The following is a 27099-nucleotide window of genomic DNA, read 5'->3' on the forward strand; positions in this document are numbered from 1 at the left end:
TGGCAGGAGCAGGAGGATGTCCTGTGTCATTTTGCTGGTGCAGTTTGAGGGATTGCAGCCAAAAAAGAAAACAAACGCAAGTGTAACACGAAGAACTTGACACTAAAATGAGCAAGGTTCCAGAGAAAGCTGTAGTCTTCTCCCCTATTTTGGGGTGACCGAACTCCAGACCTGCTCGCCTCGCCGCTGCCCGTTTGCAGAGGGACGGCTCTGTGCCTCCGCTGGGCTGGAGGTGACAAGGACCCTCGGGAGGCGCATCCCTTCTCGCTTGTTGGAGGTGAGGGGGGTCCTGGGCAGGTCCCCTTTCCCGGTTGCAGACGCGAACTAGAGAAGGGGTTGGGGGGGGGGGAGCACAATCTGGGCCTGTCCCCACTCACTATTTCGAGGAGCGCTGGCCCATGCCGGCGCTTGGAGTCCCCTCATGCCGGCGGCAAGCCCGCTCCCTGTCCCCCCGCGCCGCTCGCTGCCGGGACGGGCTCGCCGACGGGGGGGCGGTGCAGCGCGGTGCGGCCGCAGGGCGGGCACGGCAGCCGCCCCCTCCCGGCACGGCCGCAGCTCCCGGGGCGGCGCGGGCCGACGGCAGAGACGCGCCAGCCGCCGGAGCGGCACCCCCGGCACTAGGTGAGAGCGGCGGCGGCGGCAGGCGGGCGGGGGGGAACGGCACAGGGCCGTGACTGCCGGGGCTGGCTCGGTCTCCCGGACCGGGTGCCGGCGGCGGTGCCGGGAAGTGCGTGCGCGGCGAGGCGGAGCGTCCCGGTAAGGTGCGCGTCCCCCCGGGCAGCGACCCCGGCCCCTGCAGCAGCTCTGCTTGTGGAAGGGAATGAGGAGAGCTAGGGCAGGAACGTGTAGCCGCGGTGCGCTGGGAGAGAAAGGATAAGCCTCCGCTGAGGGTGCTCCCGGGACACGAGGTTTGGTGTCCGACCGCTTCCCGTGTGTCCTGCGTGACCGTGGGTAAGTGACGGGGTAAGCTCTTCGTGCCCCCTGCCCTACCTAGGTGCTTCCACGACTTTGGAGCGGGCAGGTTTAATGTTCATTAACGTTAGATATTAACCTTTAGGGAGTGCTCTGGAAAACTGATAACCGGTGTCATAAATAGGCTGCCTCTCTTCAGGAAGAGAACTAAGCAGACTTTTTTCTCTGTCAGAGAAGCAATCAGAAGTGCTTCAGGTGCAATTTTTATCTACATCTCCTTTCTGCAATTACGCCTCTGTGGTCAAATTAATCAGTGGCAAGAACGCGAAGGCTAGGGAGTAAAAATAGTCAGCTTTATTTACATAATGACACTGCTATTTATATGAAAATACATTTCTGAAGAATAACTGTTGTGCATGAACTCTAATTGAAGTTGCACGGACAACATAGTGAAGAACTAATGTGTAGTTTGCTGAGGCAAAAGATGGTCCTAGAAAATCACTTTATAACATCATTGACTTTCATCTTCCCATAATTGCAAGGAGTGTCCTTGTACTTTGATCACTCACAAGGCAGAGATTTTTCTTTCTGATTGCATCAAAATGTTGGCAGTAAGAGAATTGTTTCTTAATTCCATTATGAATTATGCCCCTCTGCATTTGTTCAAAGTTGTTTGTGGACTCTGGGGAGCAGGCGAGTGCCTTTAGCAAAGGTCGAAGTGAAAGAGTGTTCAAAATATTCCTGGAGCAATAGATAAAATGATGTACAGCATGCTGTTTGTCTGTCTGGTACAGATATACCCAGTTCCTGAAGTTCTGAATTTTGAAAAGCAATGAGATTTTGGGGATTACAAGAAAATCCTAGCCACCTTTGGAGGCATTGTGGTTAGGACTGATGAATGTGGAAATACATAGGGCATGTTAACTTGCACTGTATTAACTTCATCACCTTTTGTAGTTAGGAAAAGCAGTTGGGCTGAAATGTTTGGTCGGAATAGAGACCTCCAAAGCAGCTGAAGGGAAGGCCATGACACTTTGTTTACTTTTCCTCATTGAAGAAGTCATGGGGCTGAGAATGTTGTGTGGTGGAATCTTTTCTTCGATTGTTAATATTCCCTTTGGAAATATGAACTTGAATGTTTATGCCAGGATATTTATGAGATGTGATGTTGTGGTTGATAAAAATACATATATCAAAGTAAGATAAGGCGGAACTTCATTAGAAATACCAAAATAATTTCTGATAGCAGTGACTTTACCATTAGAATGAAGGTTTAGTTCTGTAGATTGGTTTTGAAATACACCCTGCTGGAACACAGACCAGCCTACTTTGTTTTGTGTTACATCCACCATGTTCCCCAAATTCCTGCTTGGCTTTCTGCCAGGCTTCATTGATTTCTCTCTCTGATGAGGATGCTCCAGGATCTTGACCTTTTCTCAGTGCACTTCTCGCTCTTAACTGGCTTTGAGGGAAGTAAGAGGGAAATTTCTGCACTCTGTCCATATCTTGATGGCCAGAGAGCTTCCATTCACTGCAATAGCTCCATGCTGATGTGCTCCTGGTTCTTTCAAGCAGTTTTGTGAGCAGTCAGATGATACAAGATTTCTGATTGATGGCTTGATTTGTTCCACTCTATGGCATCCAGACAGACCACTCACACCCATGGGATCACCACCAGCAGTGAAAGGGGAGAATTACTGAAGTAAATCCAAGTGATTATATCTGATAGAAGTATTTGGACAGTCAAACATCTGTGCTGGAATGGATTAAGATTCTGGCAGTTACATTTTTACAAGGGGATCATCCAGATTTTCCTTGCAGCCTAAGATTAGAAACAGCAGAGGTTTAGGATGGATATAAGGAAGATATAAGACAGAAATTCTTAACTGTTAGGGTGGTGAAGCACTGGAATGGGTTGCCCAGGGAGGTTGTGAATGCTCCATCCCTGGCAGTGTTCAAGGCCAGGCTGGATGAAGCCTTGAGTGATATGGTTTAGTGTGAAGTGTCCCTGCCCATGGTCCTTTCCAACCCTAACTGTTCTATGATTCTGTGATTCTATGATTATGGCTTAGCAGAAATCATAGGAAGTCAGGAATGGTGATCTGTTAATGAAAAGCTTCCACATCTGCCTTTTCTCCCATGAAATAATGTCTTCTGTACTTGGCTTAATTCTGGTTTTAAATGTTTTTTCCATGTGACATTTCTGTTTGTTATTTCTTCTCTTCTGTCCTGACTATATTATTTTCAACCTGGTTTCCTAAGGAGATGAAGCTGAAATAGTAATGGTAATAATGATGCTGTCCGACTGATAGTTCCCCTCATTGCCCTGAAGTATTTTTACCTCTGGGATCAATTTCAACCGATATAAACAGGAGAGTAGAGATTTCAAAGTGATGGAAGTTCCTACAACCTAAAGACTGGGGTGACCAGGTTGATGCCCCCACTGAGGGAAGAGCTATAGCAATCATTCAGCTTATTAGACATCTGAAGATTCCTGTGGATGCTCCGTAGGATGCTGAATTTCATAGCTTCTGCTGCTCAAGGGTTGCTGATTTTCAATTTCTTTGCTCTTTGGGAGTGCAGAGTCTTGAAAGTTTTGATCATGCCTTTTCCATAGTAACTCCAAAATAAGCTCTGCTTGTCCGAGATGTTTCTGGTAATGAGATATATATAAACTCTGCTGTTCCTCAGCTTCAAAATCTGACTTGTTGCTTTCCTAGCTCATAATTTAATACTTCTGTGTGCAGGGTTGATAGCTGATAGTACAGTAATTAGTTTTCTTTACTTTGACTTGGTGCAAACACTCAGTTACCGTGGTCACAATAAAACTTACTTTCCTCCACAATAAAATTCTCTGAATTGCTTACAAGTTTTTGATGAGACTTTAATTTGCTTCCTACTGCCACTGCTGTTTCTACTGGTTATGGCTGCATCCAAATGTCCTTGTTTGCTTTCTCTGGTGAGCAGGATGCTGTAACACTCTCCCTCTGTCGTGACAGAATGATAATGGAGGAGAAATGTGAAAAGGTATTGTGAGTTTATCTGACAGTACCTTTATAAATACATGTTGCTTTTATTGACTTTTATATGGTGGTTGTTGTTCTGATTACTTGTTCTGTTACATAGTTAAAGCTAAGAGCTATATTTATGGGTAATTGCTCATTTTCTCCTTCCTCGTCTTTCCAGCATTAATACCATCAAATACCATCACAATACTTGTCTGTCTTTCATTTATTACCTCCCTATAAAATTGTTGTGGGTTTGTGAGCTGTTTTTTTGTTTGTGGTTTGCTTTTTTTTCCCATTTTGTTGTATTTTAGAAAGCTTTAATAGTTCAATAAGCTGACTTGCTAGGGTTTTCCTATTGTAGAAATTGTATCAGGTGGACTTGTTCTCTGGGCATGAGTGTACGTATATATAAATGAAACCAATTTAGTAAAGTGCTTGGTAGATTATGTTGACTTCTTTTGAAGTATTTGTCTGCATTCAAGTTGCACTAAGCTCTGCTCTACATCTTTTAGAAATCATTTATGTATTATTAAAGCCTGCATTCCCCACTAAAGACAGAGCACCATGCTTGTGTAGTGATTACATTTGACTTTAGTCTCCTGATTTATATTAGCAAGAGGAGGAGCAAGGTGCACAAGAACATCTTTTTCTGTGGGAGCAGGTACTTGAGCTCATGTGACATCTTGCTCTGCCTCATCCTGTGCACTGTGATGGAAGGAATCATTCTTCCTTCCCCACTGCAAGTACGTGGCCCTTCCAGCAGCCCCACATGGCTCTCCCCGCATCCTGGAGAGCTGCCACCAGGCATGCCAGGCTGGGTACCTTCCAGCTGGTTTTAAGAAGCAGCTCCCACAGAGGTTTCTCACTCCCCACCCCTCACCAGCAGTTGCATCACTCACAGAAATGTGGGATGTAGCAGCACGCGTAGGTGCTGCTCAGTTTGTTTTGGTTAAGATACATCCAAGGGACCTTAAGATGCTGCCAGTAGAAGTGTTCAACTCATACCACTGTGACAGGTCAGGCAGGGTGTGCAAACCCTTGCCCTTACCTTGCCAGATTGGGGAAGGGCAGTGACATCCCACTGAGAGCAGAGCATAGCCCCTGCTCAGAGGCCAAGGGGGTGGGCTGTGGTGGGAAAGCCAGCAGCGGGGCTGAGATCAGGAGCCCTTAACATGGTTCAACTGCAGACAAGGCAGCATGCATGACTACAGCCTAAAAACACAGCATCAGTGAAGAAGGAGAGTGATGATTCTGCTAACTGCATCAGGTTTGTACTGCATATGGGAAGATCTGTACTTTGAGCAGCCTTTGAGTGTAGAGCCATGTCAGGTTCACCCAGGCTGAACCATTTGGACAGAAGCTGTTACTGCGCCTTGCTAGAGCACAGTAAGCAATATACACATCAGAAGCTTTTCTGCATGTGCTTGCATGCGTCTTTCTGTGCTGACCCCAGAGGAGGGAGCAGACTGTGCTAGGTTGTGCTGAAAGGAGGCAGCTCTTAATTAAATGCTTTCTATTTTCTGTGGTGTCCTTAGGAAGATCCCAGAGAAACAGTTGCAGATCAGGGAGCACTTCTTGCTTTTTTCTTTAATCCAGATTAAGAAGTATTTGCTGCATATGTAATGATAGCAGTGTATTATTTTCCTCTGTTGACTTTCCCCATCCTGTCCACATATTCCATCTGACAGAGGAAGATGAAGTGGGTTTGTAGTACACAGTACTGGTCATTTTTGCAAATCTAAACACCTGCTCATGCAGAACAGTGGAATAATTTATCATAGAATCATAGAATAGTTAGGATTGGAAAGGACCTCAAGATCATCTAGTTCCAACCCCCCTGCCATGGGCAGGGACACTTCACACTAAACCATATCACCCAAGGCTTCATCCAACCTGGTCTTGAACACTGCCAGGGATGGAGCATTCACTACCTCCCTGGGCAACCCATTCCAGTACCTCACCACCCTCACAGTAAAGAATTTCTTCCTTAGATCCAATCTAAACCTCTGCTGTTTAAGTTTCAACCCATTACCCCTTGTCCTATCACTACAGTCCCTAATGAAGAGTCCCTCCCCAGCATCCCTATAGTCCCCTTCAGATACTGGAAGGCTGCTATGAGGTCTCCACGCAGCCTTCTCTTCTCCAGGCTGAACAGCACCAACTTTCTCAGCCTGTGTTCATATGGGAGGTACTCCAGTCCCCTGATCATCCTTGTGGCCCTCCTCTGGACTTGTTCTAACAGTACCATGTCCTTCTTATGTTGAGGACACCAGAACTGCACACAATACTCCAAGTGAGGTCTCACAAGAGCAGAGTAGAGGGACAGGATCATCTCCTTCAACCTGCTGGTCATGCTCCTTTTGATGCAGCCCAGGATATGGTTGTCTTTCTGGGCTGTGAGTGCACACTGAAGCCGGCTCATGTTCATTTTCTCATCGACCAACACCCCCAAATCCTTCTCCACAGGGCTGCACTGAATTTCCTTATTGCCCAACCTGTAGCTGTGCCTGGGATTATGATGCTTTCAAGACTTGATGGACAAGTGGGAAGCCTTTTATTTTAGCCATTTTCAATTACCTTTGAAACTGGCTTACTAAATTCTGTGGGAAACCCACAGGCTTGTCCATAGGCTTCTGAGTAACCTGTAACTGTGCTGAGTAATGCAGTGGCAGAGTTGTGGGAATGTCTCTGAAAGACGTGCTGTGTTCAGCACCTTTTGGGTAGTTATAACTTCCTCTTCTAGAATAAATATACCTCCTTTGGAATCAGCCTTGGATCAGATTGACATCCTGCAACTCAGTTCATGTAAGGAGAAGCCAGCAGGTTGATAAAAACAAGTATTAAGTACATAAGCCATTTTTACAAGACAAATCCAAATGCCTTCAGATCTCTGGGTTTGGTCTTTGGGATTATTACTCCTGATGGAGCAGGCTGATTTGTTGAAGGGTAATGTCACTAGGATACTCTTCACAGTATTTTGAGTTGGTTGTGAATACAAAATGGTTAGCAATACCTGTGTTATAAGCCTTGAAAGAAAAGGAACCAATGAAAATGAGCATGAGGAGAACCAGAGAGGAAGAAAGTTTCAGTATGTTTGTGAGCTTTTAAAGTGCTGGTTTGTCATATTTTCATACAATATTGCATTAAAGTGTGCACATTTTCTCCATGACATAACATACTCTGATTAGGAAACATCTCAGAGTTAACTATACCCTAGGGAGAACTTATGTTGTAGCTCTATGGCTGCGTGTATTTCCATGTACACCACAGAAAACAACTGGAAGTGTGGTATTTCACCATCTCTGTATGATGTCTGGTGACTGAAGCCAGGATACAGACAGGTGCTGATAAAACTTATGCAACTCTGTGTTCTGTCTGGGTAAAGTATTCCCTTTTGTGTGGGTGTGACACATCCTTTATTTTGCCTAGTTTTGAGTCTTGTGTCATTTGTATCATGTAGCTGAGCATCTCACCCATCAATACCTACAGTTTCTTCATTGCAAGGTATCTTGCTTTTGCTCAGAGAGAAGCAGAAGCGTTGGCAGCTGTTACATATTTCACATAAAGTAATGAAGTGCTTTGTGACATACCTGCTGTGTGGTGCCAAAGTGATTATCATTAAGATGAGCCTACACCCTCCCTCTCCCACATCACACACAGCTTTAATTCTTGGGCATGTAGTATGTCTTCTTCATAAGCAATTTATATCTACAAAGGTGGATTTTACCGTACTTAGTTAAGAGAATTTCCATTAAATAGAATTGGTAAGATTTGTTTTGTAAATATTTATACAGAGGCCTTGGAAGGTCTCTTCTGTCTGTTATGGATAAGATTTAGTTAGATAGGAGGATTAGAGGAAGCAGGAGACAGGAAAGTGATGTCTAGAAATTCTGTCTCTGACTGGGCAATTGCTTCTGAAAGTAGTATTTGAAATGTTACCAGAATTCCTCTGTGGTACCAAGTAGAAGGATGTGGTTTGCCTAATAGCTGAAGTATTCACTTTTCTCAGGGTTTAGCCAGTTGTGAATAGCGTTGTTAGACTTGGCAAATGATACAATGAGGCATTAAGCAGACCTATGGCACTTCATCTTAATTTAAACGCAGGGTATAGTGGGAGTGCTTGAGCTTTTCTGCTGCTGTATGAATAAAAATTTGGAGAATTGGCTTTCTAAACAGTTCCACAAAAAAGTGAAGCCACCCTGGAACTTAGGAGCAGAGCTTTCTGTTCTGTTGCCAATTTCTGTTGCCAAATTTCTGTTTCTGTTGCCAATTCTTCCAGAACATGAATAGAATACTCTTACAAAGGCAATTTGTAGGTCGGAGACCCTGTTTTAGCTATAACCCTGCCTGTAGCAGAGCTTGGGTTGCACACAGGAACCTATCTGCAGCCCTGATGCAAGAGTCAGATGATGCTGTGGAGCTGACAGGGGCTGCCAGTGCGGCTCACCTTATCTGTTTTCTTGTAAAATAGGCTCTGGGGAAGGAGCCATTTCCTAGAGTATCAGCAGTATGATGGTGATGTCTGGAGCAGTTGCCCCTCAAGGAGAGACTAATGGATGGGGCTGGCTCAGCCTAGGGGAAGATGGCTTCGGTGGGGGCTGTTAGCAACCCCTGGTACCTGCAGGGATGTGGTCAAGAAGAGGGAGTCACAGTGACAAGGAGCCGCAACTGGACCAAACAAAAGAGGTCCATCTAGCACACAAGAAAAAGGCTTTTCCCCAGGGCCAGGCTACCCAGGGAGGCTGTGCATCTGCGGGTTTCCAGTCCTGTTTGACCTCAGCGCTGAGCCTGCTGCAGCACAGCCGGACCAGGGACCTCCTGATCTCTCATCCTGCCTGAGTTGTCTGTGACCCTATCATTCCAAGCTCAAAGCTGAGCTCTAAAAAGTTGCTGTGAAGTCCTTGTTACCATCTGTGCATGAAAAATGTAACAGGGAGGAGGGACCCTTATTTCCCAGAGTGAAAGAAGGCCAGTGACTACCTTTAATAAGAAATAACAAATAGATGCTTACAACAGCAGAGTGGTTTGCAGTCCCTGCCTTCAATATTTTGCCCATATAATCATTTAAAATATGCTTACATTCAGTGTTGTAAAATAACTTCTAAGTGTGCTACACATGCTCTGTTTCAGGCTCCAAGTCTAATTTGGTTTGCTGCTTCTTTTGTTCACCTAAGGAAAGCTCACTCCAAAGAACAATATAGTTCCATAAATACGCAGGGATTTCTGTAAACATGTTTTGCTAAAGCATTAACATGCTATCCGTGTTCTGTGTTCAGAAGTGAAACTCTGATGCTATTGCTTTCTTGGATGCAGGTATCGTGCAGTAGTGTGATTTTGATGTTTTAAAGTAGGGTCGCTCAGTGGGAATGCAGTTGTTCCAATATGTCTTGATTGTTTTTCTTGTTGGGAAGCTCAAGTATTAGAAATTCTGTAGTACCCTTATGTTTTCTCTGAACGCCTTCTCAGAAGAGCTGGAGTGCAGTGAAACCTCATGGTAATGAAGTCTCCGGAGAAGACAGCCACTCACCAGCCTGTTATTAAGACTGTGGGTTGCTTCTGTGTAACAAAAAAATGTGAAAGAAAAAAAGTGAAATGAAAGCACTAGCTTCTACAGCCTCACTTAAACAAACATCAAGCAAAAAGCTGCCCTCCCTGTTGTCAAAGCTGTTTCATAAGCAGTGATTGAACATGTGTTCCTTGAGTAGTATAAAAGAGTTTGCATTAAGAAGCCAGTGGTACTTTCAACCACCTCCTCGCTCTTCCCATCATTACTCAGTAACTGTCATTGAAAGTGCATGCTGTTTACCTCAGAGAACTTAAAAAAGCGTAAGAAGATGAGTGTGCGAGGGTTGGAGGTATATTTGTTTTCTTTCCTCTTGAACTTGCATTTGTTTGTTAGAAAAGCTGGAATTGTGGAAGCAAATGAACTGAATAAAAATTAATCTCAACCAGTTCCTAGTAGAAACATCCTCTTACTGATGTGGTTGGAAGCTCTCCATTTGAACATGGGAGGCATATAGCATAGAGCCAAGAGCATGATGCCTTTAGGAAGAAGACTTATTGAAAAGGCAATGTTAGCTTTTTCCATTCTGAATTTGTAGCTTTATTACAGTTTGAAAAGAGTGTACATGCTGTCCACGCAGTTCCTTTTCTTAATGGGCTGACTGACTTTTATGTTCTTCTCTACTTCCAGATCCTCATTATTTACAGGTAGCTGGAAGTAGCACTTCAGAGTAAACCAGAATAAATGGCATGATGTGTTCCTCAAATTTCCCAACAGAATGTGTTGTTTCTGTTCTAGCAAGTAGAAGTAGTAAATAGAGAGTAAAAGAAATAAATGTTAATTCATGGTACTAATTAATTTACCTTTACTGATATTAAGATAATTACAAATGGAAATTTACTTGCTATAATCACATTTAAGGACAGCCAATTTCTTGGTTTGAGCAAACTATATTAATTCACATATCCTACCATGGAAATGGAATGTTGTTACAGAAACATACCTATCTTGAATGGGTATAATAATGCAGCTAATTGTATATTCACTGTGTTAATTAGGTGACTGGTTAACAAGCCAGGCTTTGTAGAGAGTTGGATTATGTCATGTACAGAGAACAAATTTGGAGGCCACTTTAGAAAGAAGTAGTAACTGGTGAAGTGTCTAAAGTGCGTAGAAGAAAGCTGGACAAATTTACCCAGCTGACCTATTTTGTAAGTCCACATGGAGTGATATCTGCTTCTTGATTTTGACTAACAAAAAAGCCAATTAAAACTTAACAGCATAATGATATTAAAAGTTTCTTCTTCTTTAGATTTCTGTAAAACCTAGGACCTGAAGTTCTATTGCTCAAAATGAAATAAAGATTTATCCTATGGAGGAGCTGAAGGAGGAGATTCAGAGATGTACTGTTTTTAAAAGGGAAATTTTAAAAGTATATTTAATCACTTGATCAGCTCTTACTATAAATATTTTAACTGTGTAAGTTTTCTAAGCATACATATTGAAAGGAAATGGTAATTTCTTTATTTAAATCTGTATCTTGGTCTCATTTCTGTACCTTTTCAGAATTTAGGAGAAAATATGTAAGATTTGAGGTTAAAGCAGATTAAAAAAAGGTCAATTTAAATTTTTTGATGGTGCAGTCCCTCCCCACCACCGCTTCCCCACTCCTCCTGATGCTGTTCCATTTGATTAAAGCCACCACAAAGCTGGGATTTACAGTCCAGACCTTTCTGTAGAGCTACCATTCAGGGTAGGATCAAGTGCATTTGTTCCTCTATTCCTGGTTGAGACTGGAGAACAGAGATAACAGTTGGCATTGACGTCTCTGGAGCGAAAGATGTTTCCCGTAATCTCAGTTTCCTTGTTAAGACTTTACAATGTCAGTATTTTATAGAGGAGGAAAAGCAAGGCTGACAGCCTGAGATGCCATCTGATGGGACTTGCATTTGATGCATAGATGGCAGTGGATGGGTTAGTTGTGTCTGACAGATGAGGCAGTCCAGCAGCTGATGCTTCAAAAATCAGGAGCCCATTGTAGGTGAGACGTAATTACCATTTGAAATTAAACTTTTCCCAAAATGAGGATATTTGTTCAGATGTGTAACCAGATGCTGGCAGGGGAATCTGGCTTCACTCCTCCTGTGCCTGTCTGAGCTGCTCCAGCAGACAGCAAGCCAGTCTAGACAGCTGAACTAAATACGTGCAGGATAAGACCTAATTCTGATTTTCTAGTGTTTGTGTTGACACCTCTGATGATTTGGGGCACAGGCTTTGGTAGCAGCGTGCATAGAGACATGCTTTTTTGATGGAGACCTTTTTAAGGCTTCATCTTGTAAGAGAGTGTAGGGCTCAAAAGCCTGAGGATGAATGGCTCATCACTAAATGGGATGTGATGAGGGGGAAGATGCTCAGCCTCAGGCAGCATGGGAGCTAAAAACAGCTCGGTGGTGTTGGAGCTGCAGTTGCACAGTGCCAGCACAGCCAGTACCTAACCCAGGAGTGGTTGAAACTGTTCTGGGTTTGTTCAGAGGAGCAAATCCTTAGAGGGGAAAAACCTGAGCTGAGGAGGGAATATAATGGAATGGTCATGTCTGGTGTCAGTATGGGAGTTTCAAAAATTGTTAAGAAAATAAGCATATAAACTGTATAGAAGGCAAATAGTCTTATTTTGTGTAGTGTACATGACAGACACTATTCTCCATTTTATACCTCCTTAGGAAATGTCTTCACATGTTTCCTGTAGATATTAGTGTCTCTGAGTTTAGAGAGGCAGAGTGAGAAGGAAGGGAAGCTGAGGAGGGAGCGATGCTGAGATTAGCACCAATTTGCAAATGGAAGCTGCAGAGGAGCTGCAGTGATGCATTACATTGTTAATTATGTTTCAGGGGAAAAGCTGCCACTCGGGAGAAAAAGGCTTTTCCAGTAACAGCTCTGGAGTCGTAGATCCTAAGAGAAATGCCACCCTGCATGAATGTGGTGTTCAGCATTCATTCGTGAACTGTGACTTCTGAAATGATACTTCCCTAGATAAAAAGAGCTTTACTGTGCTAAACATTAAGCAAACAGTTATTGATACTCCAATTTGAATGTTTAGACAGTGAACAGAATACCAGGAAAAACCCACCACTAATCCTGTGGCATCTGCCTCCTGGAGGAAATTGCACCCTCATTTTCTAAATTAGAGGAACAAAGATAACAGTTAATTTATCTTTGTTCCCGCCTCAGACCATGTTGCATTTGGTAATAAATTGCCAGAGAAGAGCTCATGAACTGTCTGTACTTGTCATCTGGGATGCTGAGTTTGTGCCATGTTCACTTGAATGCCTTGGGAAAGGCAGCTGGCTGTGGGAGGCGGCAGAGCTGGGGTGATGGGCCACCAGGCACCTCAAGGAACAAGGTCTGCAGTGCATGGAAAGGGCTTGAGGAGCTCTTGCTGTGTGCCGTTTGGCCCTGGAGCTGTGCGCCATGGCTTTGACAATGGGTGTCAGTGGTACTGGACAGAGGAGTAAGATAAAAGGTTGGGATGGTTTGGGTTTATATCAAAAATGGGCAGGATGAGTCTAATGAGACCTTGCCAATACTTCCCAGGTTTATTGAGGAGAATGGTGGCTGACTAAATGCATGTGCCTTGGCAACAGCAGTTGTAGCTAGCTGCCATCTCATGTTTCAGGAGCTGTGACGGGTGTTGCAGTGCAGGTTACCTTCCTTCTTCAAGGCAGAGGTCACTAAGTAGCATTTGAAATCTCAGATCTCTTCTTCCTCCATTAAAAAAAATGGATGCTATAAACATACCAGGGCTAGAATATTTCCTCTGGTCTTAAATTTCCCACAGAAAGACTGCTCTGTATTCAGTGATTTAATGCTGGAACTCGTAGTGATGCTTGGGCTTAATAAGGTTAATTAAAGTAACTTCACTATTTAGAAGAATAAAATTGTACAGGTGGTTTTGCACAATTTGCACTGTACATGCAGTACTGAATTGCACTGTATGAGGCTTCTCCTGTTTTGGTGGTAAAGACTGCCTCATTCTTGTCTTCACAATTTGGGAAGAGCTCCGATGTTTCAGTGTACTGTGAAAAAGATATACTTAATCAAATACAGAGATCTGTAGGAAAGGTAATTTTGGACATCAGATACATCTGCTGTTTCCCATCCACTAACTTGCTGTTTTACTGGATCTGATGTGGCACAGATTTGTTAGCAATCCTTGCTTTGAATCAGCAGTGATTCAAATCACTACACAGATAATGTAGGAATTGCATGGAGCTTTAAATTGAAGGATGGTTGAGAAACCCAAACCACTAAACAAACAAAAACCCAAACAGACCAAAAGACCTTTTTTATTAAACCACAAATTGATTAATTCAGAAATTCATGTGAACCTTCTTTGTCTTTCACAACTTGATTTTGAAAAGGCATTTTTACCACAAACCCCCTATTTTTTATTTGTGTCTGTTTCTCTAGGATTGAGTAGTGAGGGATGCTATCCAGTTAATTCAGAAGGAGCTTCAACAGAGCCCAGATGTTGATGTGTAGCAGTACATCCCAGCAGGGTAGCAAGTACCTCATTCTCCACATCTAGAAGTGTGGGACATGTGGAAGGGAAAAGAGATTTGCAGCTATTTGGCTGCTGCTTCTCATATCACATCTACTGAGCATTCACACCATTGGCTTCAGCCTCATGCACCTACCTCAGCTTAGTGGTTTTGTGGCTATTTGTGGCCCCAATCACTGCACTGTTGTTCAGCCTTCTCTCCTGCCTGCCAATGAGCCACATCTGGCTGTAAGGACTGTGCCAGGGTCTAGGTTGCACCACCCTCCAGATCCCTCTATGCCATGGTTAGATGGTGGGGCTCCTCCCAGTTGGTTATGGGGCATCCTTCACTGGAAGTGTTCCCCTGTGGCTGGAGGCCATTATTCAGCTGGGGATCTGTGAAGTAGGGGCAGGTTTTCTCATAGATCTCCAGCTTGTCCTTGCTAAATTGGGAAAATGCAACCTTCTGAGTTGTGGGATGAAGCCTTCAAAAGGCAGAACAAATGTGTCATCAGAGAAGTTACTTGAAAGACTGAGGAGTTTATGTTCTTCCAATGAGGCAAATGAATGACACACTCTGGATTCAGTTGTGCCAAGTGGGTGATAATAGAAATTGTTTGTGGAAAAGTACATGATCCCAGACACATTTATTGGCACATATGTAAAATGTGCTGCACATTTTACATACAATACAAGTGTTCTGCCATCACACTGAAGGGGCGCTGTTTTTTTCTCTCAGTTTTAATCTACAGCCTCTGAACTACTCCATGTCCATTGGACTCTTTTGGGTCACTTAGTAAGCAACCTGAAACCACACACTACCAAAGACTACTTTCCTGGATCTGCAGCATATTTTCTTGCTGCATGAAATCTCAGAAAGGCTATTGGTATATCCTGACTTTGATTTTGTTTTTAATAGTCCTTTACAGTTTCAGATAAAATTGCCACTTGTATAGGACTTAGTGTGAACTTGAAGCTCATTCTCTTTTACCTAAGTTACTTTGTCAGTGTCAGCTTTTGGTATCAGGTACCCATTTTTCAGGCTCCAATTATGTATTTGGAAGGTCACAGTTCCAGGAGAGTAGTTTATTTGTAGATGTTGTTTCCTTTTTCTTCATACAAATACAGTTTTCATGTATACACATAGAGTATTTTGACAGCTCCCACATCTGTTCAAACCACACATCTCTGAAGAATCAAATGTTAACTTGAAACTCAGCAAGCACAAAAGCTGAGAGCATGGTATTTTTGTCCTGTTCTGATACATCCCAAGAAGACTGATACTGACTGATGAATCCTAAGACAGAGAGCCTGAGTGTTAGGCACAAACCCCTGACCAATGGTACTTGTGGCAGATAAGAAGACATGATACTACTGCTAAATACCCACTCCCTCCTCTCCTTCATGCTGCACTGAGGATTCTTTGAGAAGCAAAAATTTACTAAGGACAAATAGTGAGATAAAACTCAGAGCATTGCACGAGAGGTTTGCTGTAGAGCTTGGACATCCTTCAGTGGGAATGGGTATGAATATTTTATAGATGTTGACTAAATTCCTGAAAGGAAATTGGCTGAACTCACAATATCTTGAGGCTTATGCCATGTGTCTCTCCATTTGTCTGTAATATATCCTACCCTATTTCCATTGGAGTTTTATGCATTTCTTTGGAAATAGTGCATCCTTAGAAGAACTTTTTAGCAGCTTCTTCAGCAACAGTTTCCTGCCCCAAGAGTACTGTTAGCCACCTTAGACCCACAGCTCATCAAGCTCTAAGGAATGGAACTCTTAGGACTTGAGGGGTAGAGTCTTGTATTGGTGCCTGTCTGCCTTGTTGTGCTTGAGCATAAATGAAAGTGAATTTGTCTTCTGATATAATTCAGAATACCTGTTATAAATTGCCCCTGGCCGCATTAGCCTCTGTGATGGATCTCTTCAGCACAGTGGTACACTGGCTCTTCTTTTTCTTTCATGATGCCCTCCATACCAAGGGCAATTAAAAAATATGTAGACCTGCCTGCTTGTTGCTGTAAGGCTGCGTGGTTGATTAATGTGTGGCCTAAACATCCTTGTATAGAGCATTGACATGTGAACTGTGCTCAGAATAAGCCAGTGCATTGAATCTTTTCCTTCGTATTGGTAAAGGGAAGATTTCATTCCAAGAATGAACAGAGGGAATGCTGCTGCTGTGCATACCTGGGAGAGAGATGGACTAGAAATAATACCTGGTGGATTGATATCAGAATTATGTTTGCTTGCAGACTGCTAAAAGCTGCATAAGTAGTCTGCCATCATTTAAGTGGTGTACATAGCAGAGAGGAGAGCAAGAACACCACCAGATTGCCATAGGTTTGGTTTCACAGCACACTGTATCCAGGAGATGACCTTCAGTTATCATCAGTGTGATATCCCTGGATACACAGTGTGCCAAGGCTTACTTCCATTGTTTTATTTCAGGTTTGTTCTCGGTGATATCGGCTGTGGAATAACATGTAGTCAGTCACAGCCTGTTAGATTAAAAGAAATGTTAGCAAATGCAATTACAGAGCTTGCGTGACAGACCCTTGTGCTAACAAACACAGCAGTTCTTGTGCAGAACAGTTTGGATGTGGGGAAGGGAGAAGAAAGGAGGGGGAAATGGTGGATTTAGCTATGAATCTGGACATAGGACAGTAGTTTTCAAACACACTTGCGTCTCTTCAGGCTTATCTTCAAGGCTTCAGGCTTATCCTTCTGCCGTTGACATCAGTTATGTGTCTTTTTCTTTTTGTTGTTGTTTTTCTTTTTTTTTCTTTTTTAGTATAAATACTGTGTTTTCATATGTGTAAAATTGCATTTCCCTACTGATAGAGCACCAAGGAGGCTTGCAGGGGATTGCAAAGAACTTATAAAAATCCCATGTGATGGATGAAGCTATAAAAGAGTATGCAGAGGATAGGGCTGGAGCTTAATGATTCCTGCTTTCCCTCTCATGCTCTTGCAGGGATGCTGTGGTTCCAGGAAGAGCCAAGAGGTGCAGTCCTAGCCCTCAGGGAATGCCTGGGGCTTCAGCTGTATTCTGGCCTGAACAGCGCAAGAAGAAAGATTGAAAAAAACCCACTTCCTCTTCTGCTGTCCCTCTCCACCTCTTTAGGGAATCAGATGCGATTTTTTGTCTTCCCTAGGACTGCCTTCACCTCACCTCCAAATGCCATTCAGCCTTTGGCGAGCCCTGGTGTATCAGCAGGTTGCTTCAGCTGAATGCTGGCAAGTGACCACAGTCTGCAGCTGGGGTGTATCTGGGCTTCTGACACCCTTTTTCTTCCAATCATAGGTTTTAAAGAGGGGTCTGGTTTTGGAGCTGCTGATTTCAGCTCATATCTATGCCGATGGCTTTATTTACAGCAGATACTGCACATAAGTTGTGTCCTGACTGCCCAATGTCGGGGATGTCACTGCAGACAGGAGAGCAGGTGGTTATTCTTCGGGGCATTTGACTTTTAAATTTCCGCAGCATCACCTTGCTTTGGAAGGTCACCGCTTCAGAGACTGCTCCTATTTCTGCCCTTTCTGAAGGGCAACCTGCAGCACTGCAGGGCTGTCTCTGCTGCCACCAGCAGAAAGTTGCAGGGCTTCACAGATGATCAGTATGGAAAAACCGGTCTGTTCATCTCTTTACGTTCTGTGAAACTTCCCATTTTACCATTCAAGCAGAGTTCATCACAAGTGGAGGAGTCACACAGTTTCAATAGGAAGACAAAACTGATAATGTTCTTTTCTGACTGAGCTCTTCCAGTCTTCAGAGTCCTTTTTCATTGTCTAATGCTTCTTTGAAATCAGAAAGTTAAACTGGATGAAGGGTTAGTAGGATCCTTTCCCATTTTCAGTGTAAAGCTGTAGTGTCTTATTCATCCAAAATACCCTTGTAATTTTCTGCTTTCAGATTCTTCTTTCTACCCCTCCAAAATCAGCAATACTTTTGACTTCTTCTTGCCATAGGACTACTTATTCCCCTCTGCAGGAGATTGCTGTGGGGCTTGTTAGAGGTGGTCTCACACACCAGTTTCTGGGAGTGGAAATCAAAACTGAAAATGTTTTTTTGTGCTTCATTAAAAACTTGGATGTTCTGTCTTGCCACAGCACCGCACAGCAAACACTGGACTAGAAGCCTTAGTGTGCTGTACTGTCCTGGTGCTTGTGTGTCTAGAAAGGAATGGGTTTTCTTAAGTCAATGTTGACTAAGTGACTGAACTGCTCTTTGGTATGGGAGGGAAGTTTTCAATTTGTTTTGAACTGACATAACAGAGATTTTGTTTGTGGGGAGTTTATTTTTATATTTTCCTTCAGAGCATAAGAACGGCTGAGCTGATTCAGATCAAATGGTGCCTAGTGCATAGTGCCTTGCTGCTGAGAAAGGTCAAAAATAAGAGGAACACTAGGAACACAAGAAAGTGCTTCCCCCTGTATATTCTCCATGTGTCCAGCAGCTCACAGGTTACCTGAGCCAGATGCAGTATCTTTGTGTTTAGTGCCTGTTGATAGATATTTTTTTTCTTCATTTTTTTTTAAATTACCTTCTCAACTTTATTAATTACCTCTTGGATCTCTCAATCATCTCTATAGGTTGAATCCAGTTTTCAGATGTAGGATAGATTTACCACAGACATCCAGATGTTGCCCCCTGAAGTCACCTGCATGACATCAAGCAAATTCTGTCTTGGAAGCAATTGAGATTTGTTGCCTGTTTGTTCGTTAGACATTTGAAATGGTAAGATTATGTGTAATGGAAAGCAAACCATGAATCTGTGGAGGTGTGGGAATTTGCAGTGTTGGATTCTGACAGAGATCCTGGCCAAGGGACAGGACATCCAAAATGATAGCAATAGTCTTCTCAAAGCCAAGCTTCACTGCTGTCATAATTCATTGTTCTTTTGAATGGCACTGCTACCTCCTCATGACCCTCTGCCAGCTGGTGTAATTGTTTGCTTGTCCCTACTCCAAGCGTAGCTATTGCTTTCTTGTCCACTTCAGGTACATAGGGATGTTGCCAGTGCTTTTCAGGGTAAGCACTTTTGAAAGCAGAAGTGTTGCTCATGTGCCACACAAAGAAATACTGAGGTGAGAAAGGGTGTGATGTGTAGTGTATGTCCTTCAGATAACCTACCTACTATTTTGCTCTCAGAAGTTATACACTGAGGTGCCCAAAAAGAAGAGAATGAAATGGGAACTAGTCACAGCTCTGGAAGAAACAGAAACAGTCCTGGTGATTTTTAACATTGTATTGAGGACAGCAGAGCTCCTTAAAGTTGTATTTTAAGATCTGAAGAAAATACATGTTAACAAAACATCTGAGCTTATGTGTTTAAAGCAAAAGCTTAATTACAGTAGATGATTTTCACACTGTGTCATTTAACTTACGTTCTTGGAGATCTCACATGAGAAGTGTAGCTATTCACCAGTTCTGCAGATCAGTAAGTGATTCAGTAGGTCCTTACAGTCAGGTCTGTTAAGGTAAAGGTGCTTAATTAGGCCTCATTAATACAGATGACTTGGTTTGGAAAAAATATTTTTGTGTTGCTGAAAACAAGCTTCTTTGGGGTGATCATTCCTGAATATTTAGAACAGATTTTGATTTTGAAATGCTTATCAATAAGTATTAGTAACTCTGGGTATGGAAAGGTTTCCTCTCTCTGCATCTGTGAAATTTCTTTGGAAAGTAATAGAATGCCCTTGCTTACACAAGTTACTGGTGGAGGAAAAAGCTACAACTCTAAGTAGATGTGCCTTAAGCATAAGTTTAACCTACTGATCAGCTACATTTTTAAAAACTTGATAAAAGAACTCATGAAATGTCTTTTCTTACATATTTCACTGCAGATAATGCTCATGACACAAGCTGTGAAGCTTAATAGTTTACAACGTGGGATGAGAAATTAAATTGACTTCCTTTATCTGTTCACATGTAGTGCCCACATATCTCTGTGTCTGGGAATGGTAAAAATGTGCACATGGATAAGCTACATCAATTTTTGAAAGATAAACTCCTCAAATATGAGTTTACAGTGTGGAAATCTTGCCCTCCAATACCCTTCATTTTCAGCATAGTCTGTGTGAGGAGGATTAAGTCAGTGTGCATCCTCTCAGGGTTCAAAGATGCTTCACAGAAGGCAGAATTCTTGCTGCTAGTCACAAGCAGCATAAAATCCACCTCTTTGAGCCCTGTCCTTCATCTAAGATTCTGGAAATGCTTTCCCTGACTTCATCATGAGTCAGATAAAGTATTCAATCCATATTAACTTCACATCTTTATTTCTTTAATATAGACACCTGGTTTTGCTTCAAAGCCTCCAAGGGCTGTATAGGCACCACACTGATGTGGGGAACAGTCACCCAGGCCAATATAATTATACTAGACCCAGGAGGAATTGTGATAAAAGTTTTTTTTTCATTGGCGAGACCATGCCTAAACCTCTTACAAAAAAACGTGTGGGAATCTCTAAAGCTGCTCTATGTGCACATTAAAGATGTCCTATAAAAGCACTGTATAGTCCAAACTGATGCCATGTTTACATATTTCAGAAGAAAGAGCAAGTTGGTCTCTTTCAGCCAAAGAGATGCTGTAATTGTTGTCATGGGAATAGATAGGAAGCCTAAGGAGAATGATTCTTCTGCAGGCTGAGGTTCTGGTCCCTCTCCTGCAGTATAGCTGTACCCAGCTACTGAGCCTGTGCATTTCAGTTCTTGGCATAAAATGCCTTTCAGTAGAGGTGAGCACTTTTGAGGCTGCTCCTAACAATGATGCAGACTTACCTGAAGGCAGAATCAGGCAATGGTAAGTACATCAAGAGCCTAATTGTGAGGGCCTCCATACATGTAAAAAAGCCTTTCTTTAGCAGTGTCTATAGGACACCTCCTTCTGAATGTGACAGGACAGAGCCGCCTCCTCTGGGTTACCTTTCTTCAGCTGTGGTATGGACAAGGAGCAGATGCACTTGGGTGATAAGTGTTTGGAGGTGCCTTCACCCCTCCCTCCAAAATAAGTAGAAGTTAGGAGTGGTTATGCATTCACTGGATAAAGAATGTGAACAGGAGTCAAAAGAGTAGCTATAAGATGCTGTTTCTTTCTTGACAATGCCAGTTGTCTTTTACGTTTTTATCTTGCAAATGGTTGGGAAAGGCATGGCTACCTTGGGAAAGCAGTGGCAGGTGAGCATCATGTGAGTGCAGTGGTATTTGCCATGTCTTTCTGTAATGAATAAATCAGATGTCAGGGTCCTTAAGGCCATGCTCAGAAGTATTTGTCATTTAATAGCTCATGATAAAAATCACATTTGCATCCCCCAGACGTTTCATTTTACTCTGAATAGGTATTTCAGCTCAGAAGTGAGGATAGGGTGGGGGGAGGTGGACTCCTAAACTGTGTGCACCAATTGAGAAAGGCTCAGGCCCTCTAGGAAGAGGTGTCCCTATCCAGGGTGGGCCAGACATCTCCCTTGTTTCACTGGCTGGCTAGCAAGAGGCTTCTACACAATGCTCCTATTTATGTGCTTCATGGGTGGGGAACAACCACGGGTGAGGGTAAAGCCTCTTAGCTGGAGTCTCAGGGGACAAAGGGAGCTTTGTATGTAGGTTGGCAGGGAGACTTCTCTCCTGGGGGAGGTGGCTCTTGCTGGGGACATGTGGCTGAAATCCTTCCCTGATGCAACTGGAGGAGAGGAGCGCTGAGCTGCAGCAGGTAGCAATTCCTTTTACATTTCACAGCTAGAAAACAGTGGTTGTTCAGTCTAAATTCCAGGTAAATGAATCATGGAATACCATAAATCCTCTAATTAAATCTCTCTTAGGAGACAGGCCTCTGCTTTCAGATGATTTTGAGCCTATTTAAGCAACTTCAGGCTATGCTACCTACATCAATGGGCTGAATCGGTGCCCTCCTTCATCGCTGCTTCAGAGGGATGTAGGTTTTGATGTTTTTAAGTTTAAATTCAATACAGCATCAGCCTCATCAATCACAGTATGAAGACAAACCCTGTCCCAGGCTTTATCTTTGCTTTTTGCACTTCTCCAAGACATAGAAAGAGGAGGGGAAAAAAAGCTGTTAAATGCTTCTAGGTAATAGAACTAAGACTCAGAAACTGAAACTGGACTAGGTGCCAGGGATGGAAGTCTGAATCTGAAAAGGCAGACTTTCTGACTTGTCTGACTTGCTAGTTCTGCCGTTCTGTTTTTTTTTGATGAATCACATTTTCATAATGCTGATTTTATTTTGCTCCTATTTTATACAAATACAACAGGAAAATATATTAGAAAATCTAGTGTGTTTGTATTTGCATTTGTATACATAACTCTTTAGCAAGCAATTTGTTAGTTATTTCTACTGCACAACATCAAGGGATAAAAAAGAAGTACAAGCGATAAAAAAGAGTGTAGATGTGCTTACACAAAAATTGTGTTCCTAAGACAGCACTAAAAAAACCCCTCAGCCTAAAAGGCACATGCCACATCCACAGTCCAGTATTTGGTATTTGAAGTCCATACTCATAAGGAGAGTAGTAAAAGAAGGCAACCTTAACAGAAAGCATCAGTTTAGCATACAGTTTGAAACATGCAACACTGACAGCTTCTACAGCACTGGCAAGTCAGCTGTGTAAGGGTGAAAATGTGTAATCTTACTGTCAGCAATGGCACATGAAGACCTGCTAGAGAAGGTCCTGAAAATATTAATGAAGTTTCTGACTCTCAATGTTTTTCTGTTTGTCTTTTTTTTTTAGTGATGACCTTTAGTTTGTCAAAGGATGTGGAAAACAAGTGAGTCACCGTTTTCCAGTGGCAAGTGTAATGTGATGATTCTGTCTCTTAATGCGTTTTTTCCTGGGTGCCTGTGTCCAAATGCCTGTGTGGTTAATTAGTTATGTACAACAAAGTTCTTTCATGGTGAGAGTAGACTGGTTTTGTGTGTTCCATTTTATGGATCATGTTGTTGTCTTGAAACTAAAGATTTGGGAAGGGAAGGTTTTAAGCTCTTTTCTACAGGCTGATAAAGCACAGAAGGCCACAGGAAGCTTTCTCAGTTGCTATAACAGCTCACTTGTGCTTTCCTGATCTTCCCTTGACATCTACCTTTGCAAAAGATACTGGATATAGTCAAAGTACAGTCTCTCATCTACACCAAAATCAGTGAATCTCCTCTGCGATCAATTCCTATGCAGTTTGAAAACCATAATAGGGCCCTGGCATAGCTTAAAACTCAGCATTGCTTACTGACTTCCTCATTTTGATTTTGGAGCATTACATTGCTATCATTGGGGTCTGTTGCCCTGTCAAACAATAATGCCATTTACTGTGACACACATGTCAGAACCACAGGTGAAAAAATGTAACTTGCACATTATGAAAACAGATCAAAGCCTGACTTCCTTATGTGTAATAGGACTCCATGACTGCTAGCACTGACTTCTAAAGCATTATAGACAGTACAAATACCTGATACAGCCACTAGGAAGTATCTGTATTGCATGACAACATATTGAGTGTAGAAAACAATGGGCACAAATGTTTACATATCATCAATTCCCTTTATTTTTGTAGTTTCAAAGCAACATGGATCTTATTTCTAGCTCTGCTCCTCACTTTGCTCCTGGAACAGACCTGTAGGATAGAAGCCAATATTATACTAAAATTAGAGGCAACTGCATTTTTTTTCCTACCTAAGGAAAATAAGAACAATTTGACTTTTCAGTTGTGATAGATGCAAAATGACATATATATATATCATAAACACGCAATTACTGCACTTTCCTTAATGGAAAAACCTTGATAGCACTCTTCTTGGATAGCAATAGTTACAGCTTTTTTTTTTTTTAAGAGGCAATCTAATGATCTAAGTAGTCAGTCTTGGATATGAGCACCTCTCTGGGAATGACTTGTGGGAGCATTCTCCTAGTCAGTTTTAGTGTACAGTCACCCAGATGAGCTCAAACAACCTATGGCAGCAGTTCATGTGCACATAATCTGTTCTAGTGGGTCAGCAGTGAGCGTATATAGTGACTTCAATAAGCTTAGTGAAGGATGTCTTCAACTCGTACAGTTTCCACTCCTGTTGTTTTTACATGCATCTCCGGGATGCTGAAAGAATTTCTAAGCAAATTTGTTACTAGCATTATGGCTGTTGGATATCCAACTTAGAATCGTAGAATCATAGAATAGTTAGGGTTGGAAAGGACCTTAAGATCATCTAGTTCCAACCCCCCTGCCATGGGCATGAACACCTCACACTAAACCATGTCACCCCAAGGCTTCATCCAACCTGGCATTGAACACTGCCAGGGATGGAGCATTCACTACCTCCCTGGGCAACCCATTCCAGTACCTCACCACCCTCACAGTAAAGAATTTCTTCCTTATATCCAATCTAAACTTACCCTGTTTAAGTTTTAACCCATTACTCCTTGTCCTGTCACTACAGTTCCTAATGAATAGTCCCTCCCCAGCATCCCTATAGTCCCCTTCAGACACTGGAAGGCTGCTATGAGGTCTCCACGCAGCCTTCTCTTCTCCAGGCTGAACAGCCCCAACTTTCTCAGCCTGTGTTCATATGGGAGGTGCTCCAGTGTCCTGATCATCCTCGTGGCCCTCCTCTGGACTTGTTCTAAGAGTTCCACGTCCTTTTTATGTTGAGGACACCAGAACTGAACACAATACTCCAGGTGAGGTCTCACAAGAGCAGAGCAGAGGGGCAGGATCACCTCCTTCGACCTGCTGGTCACGCTTCTTTTGATGCAGCCCAGGATATGGTTGGCCCTCTGGGCTGTGAGCACACACTGAAGCCAACTCATGTTCATTTTCTCATCGACCAATGCCTCCAAGTCCTTCTCTGCAGGGCTGTTCTGAATCTCTTCTCTGCCCAACCTGTAGCTGTGCCTGGGATTGCTCCGACCCAGGTGTAGGACCTTGCACTTGGCATGGTTAAACTTCATGAGGTTGGCACCAGCCCACCTCACAAGTGTGTCAAGGTCCCTCTGAATGGCATTCCTTCCCTCCAGCGTATCAACAGAACCACACAGCTTGGTGTCATCGGCAGACTTGCTGAGGGTGCACTCAATTCCATTGTCCATGTCACCGACAAAGATCTTGAGCAAGATCGGTCTCAACACTGATCCCTGAGGGACACCACTCGTTACAGGCCTTCAGCCAGACATCGAGCCATTGGCCACAACTCTTTGTGTGCGCCCATCCAGCCAGTTCTTTATGCACTGAGTGGACCACCTATCAAACTGATGTCTCTCCAATTTAGAGACAAGGATGTCGTGTGGGACAGTGTTGAACGCTTTGCACAAGTCCAGGTAGATGACATCAGCTGCTCTATCCATCTCCATCAGTTCCATAGCCTCATCACAGAAGGCCACCAAATTGGTCAGGCAGGATTTCCCTTTAGTGAAGCCATGCTGGCTGTCACCGAACACCTTGTTGTTTTTCATGTGCCTTATTCATGTGGAGAATCTGCTCCAAGATTTTGCCAGGCACAGAGGTGAGACTGACTGGTCTGTAATATCCTGAGTCATCCATTTTCCCCTTCTTGAAAATAGGAGTTATATTTCCCTTTTTCCAGTTGTTGGGAACCTCACCTGACTGCCATGATTTTTTAAATATGATGGACAGTGTCTTAGCATCTTCATTTGCCAGCTCTTTCAGAACCCTTGGATGGATTTCATCAGGTCCCATGGACTTGTGCATGTTCAGGTTCTTAAGATGGTCTCAAACCATATCCTGTCCTACAGTCGGCGTGGGGTCTTCATTCTCACAGTCCCTGCCTCTGCCTTCCAAGATTTGGGTGGTGCAGTCATAGAATTTGCCAGTGAAGACCGAGGCAAAGAAGTCATTCAGAACCAAAGCCTTCTCCAAATCCAGGGTAGCCAGTTCTCCTGATAGCTTCCAGAGGGGGCCTATGTTGTCCCTACTCTGTTTTTTAGCCACTACGTACCTATAGAATCCCTTCCTGTTGTCTTTAACAGCCCTAGACAAGTTTAATTCTAACTGGGCCTTAGCTTACCTAACCTGCTTTCTAGCTTCCCGGACAACATCTATGTACTCTTCCCAGGCCAGTTGGTGGCATTTACAAATTCAGTGGCTCTCCTGTTTCAAAATCACATTGAATAAAGGAGAGGTACTGTCAGAATAAATGATTATAGCTGTGAATTATTTGAAAAAGAAAAGGTAGAGTGGAAGTTGACAAAGATGGAATCCATCTGAACAGAAACAGTCTTTTTCAAAGGACAATTGAGAAGTGGTAGCTTTCAAATGACAGTAGCAAAAATTTCAGATAGAACCAAGTAGGAACTATTTTAGAAATACTGCTGAGGCTAGTTGAACTTTGTGCATGAGTGCTGGGACGAATGATTTTCATCAGCCCGTAGCAGTGTTTATGCTGGGATAAAGAGAGGCAGCAGACTATTGAAGCAGGTGGAGGAGCAGGCACACCACAAATAGCTGAAAGACTGTTGGGGTGGAGCTGAGCTGTAAAAATAAGGCAGCCCACCCAAAACCCCAGTGATGTCAGCAGCTTAACTTCGTTAGTTCTTTGGCTGCTGAAGTATGCACTGTGCCAAGCTAAGTGCAAACATCATTTCATTAAACATGCTCCACTTCTTTTACGCACACAGAGAGAGGAACACAACTCTAATCAACTAAATTGAACTGCAGACTGGGAAAGCAAAAAGGGAGAAAGAAGCTGGTGAAATTTCTGGGGTTTAGCATTTGAAGGGAAATCTGGTGCCCTGGGCAGGTGGAGAGGCACTATGGTGAGCATGTTTATGTTTTGTTCAGCAACAGTGCATGGCTCTATTCTCAGAAGTCACAGTTAATGATCTGGGGAAAAATGCAATATATCATTTACATGCCAGCTGTACTTCATTGTTTGTCACTTTTCAGCAGAGAGCCATTGCCTTGTTCTATTTTCTATCACTTCTGTAAGACAATAGAGACTGGAGTTTTATGGAGGGAGAATTGGATGAAAAGATTATAAGGTAAAATTTCCGTGTTTGTTATAAGAGAGCATCTTCCCAGTCTCACCAGAAACCTCCATCTATGGCTTTTTTAGGAGTGTTTTTCTTTACAAAGATGTTTTCAAGATTGATTGGTATCAGGTGTGCAGTGCCACGTGATTC

General features: G+C 43.0%; 1 protein-coding gene across 3 annotated transcripts in view; it reads left to right on the top strand.

The window, feature by feature from the left end:
• The first annotated feature begins 548 nt into the window (after nucleotides 1-548).
• PKIB (cAMP-dependent protein kinase inhibitor beta) overlaps nucleotides 549-27099 on the top strand; it is a 55891-nt gene continuing 29340 nt past the window's right edge. Inside the window, exon 1 of one of the 3 annotated variants that reach the window (XM_034060833.1) lies at nucleotides 549-621. The gene's annotated coding sequence lies outside the window, so the exon portion shown is untranslated. Of the gene's footprint in view, nucleotides 622-699; nucleotides 952-9757; nucleotides 9776-27099 lie in introns of those variants that run through there. The other 2 variants (XM_031054045.2, XM_034060834.1) reach the window with 2 other exon arrangements.

The sequence above is a fragment of the Melopsittacus undulatus genome, chromosome 3 (genome assembly GCF_012275295.1).
Source record: "Melopsittacus undulatus isolate bMelUnd1 chromosome 3, bMelUnd1.mat.Z, whole genome shotgun sequence".
Taxonomy (NCBI): Eukaryota; Metazoa; Chordata; class Aves; order Psittaciformes; family Psittaculidae; genus Melopsittacus; species Melopsittacus undulatus.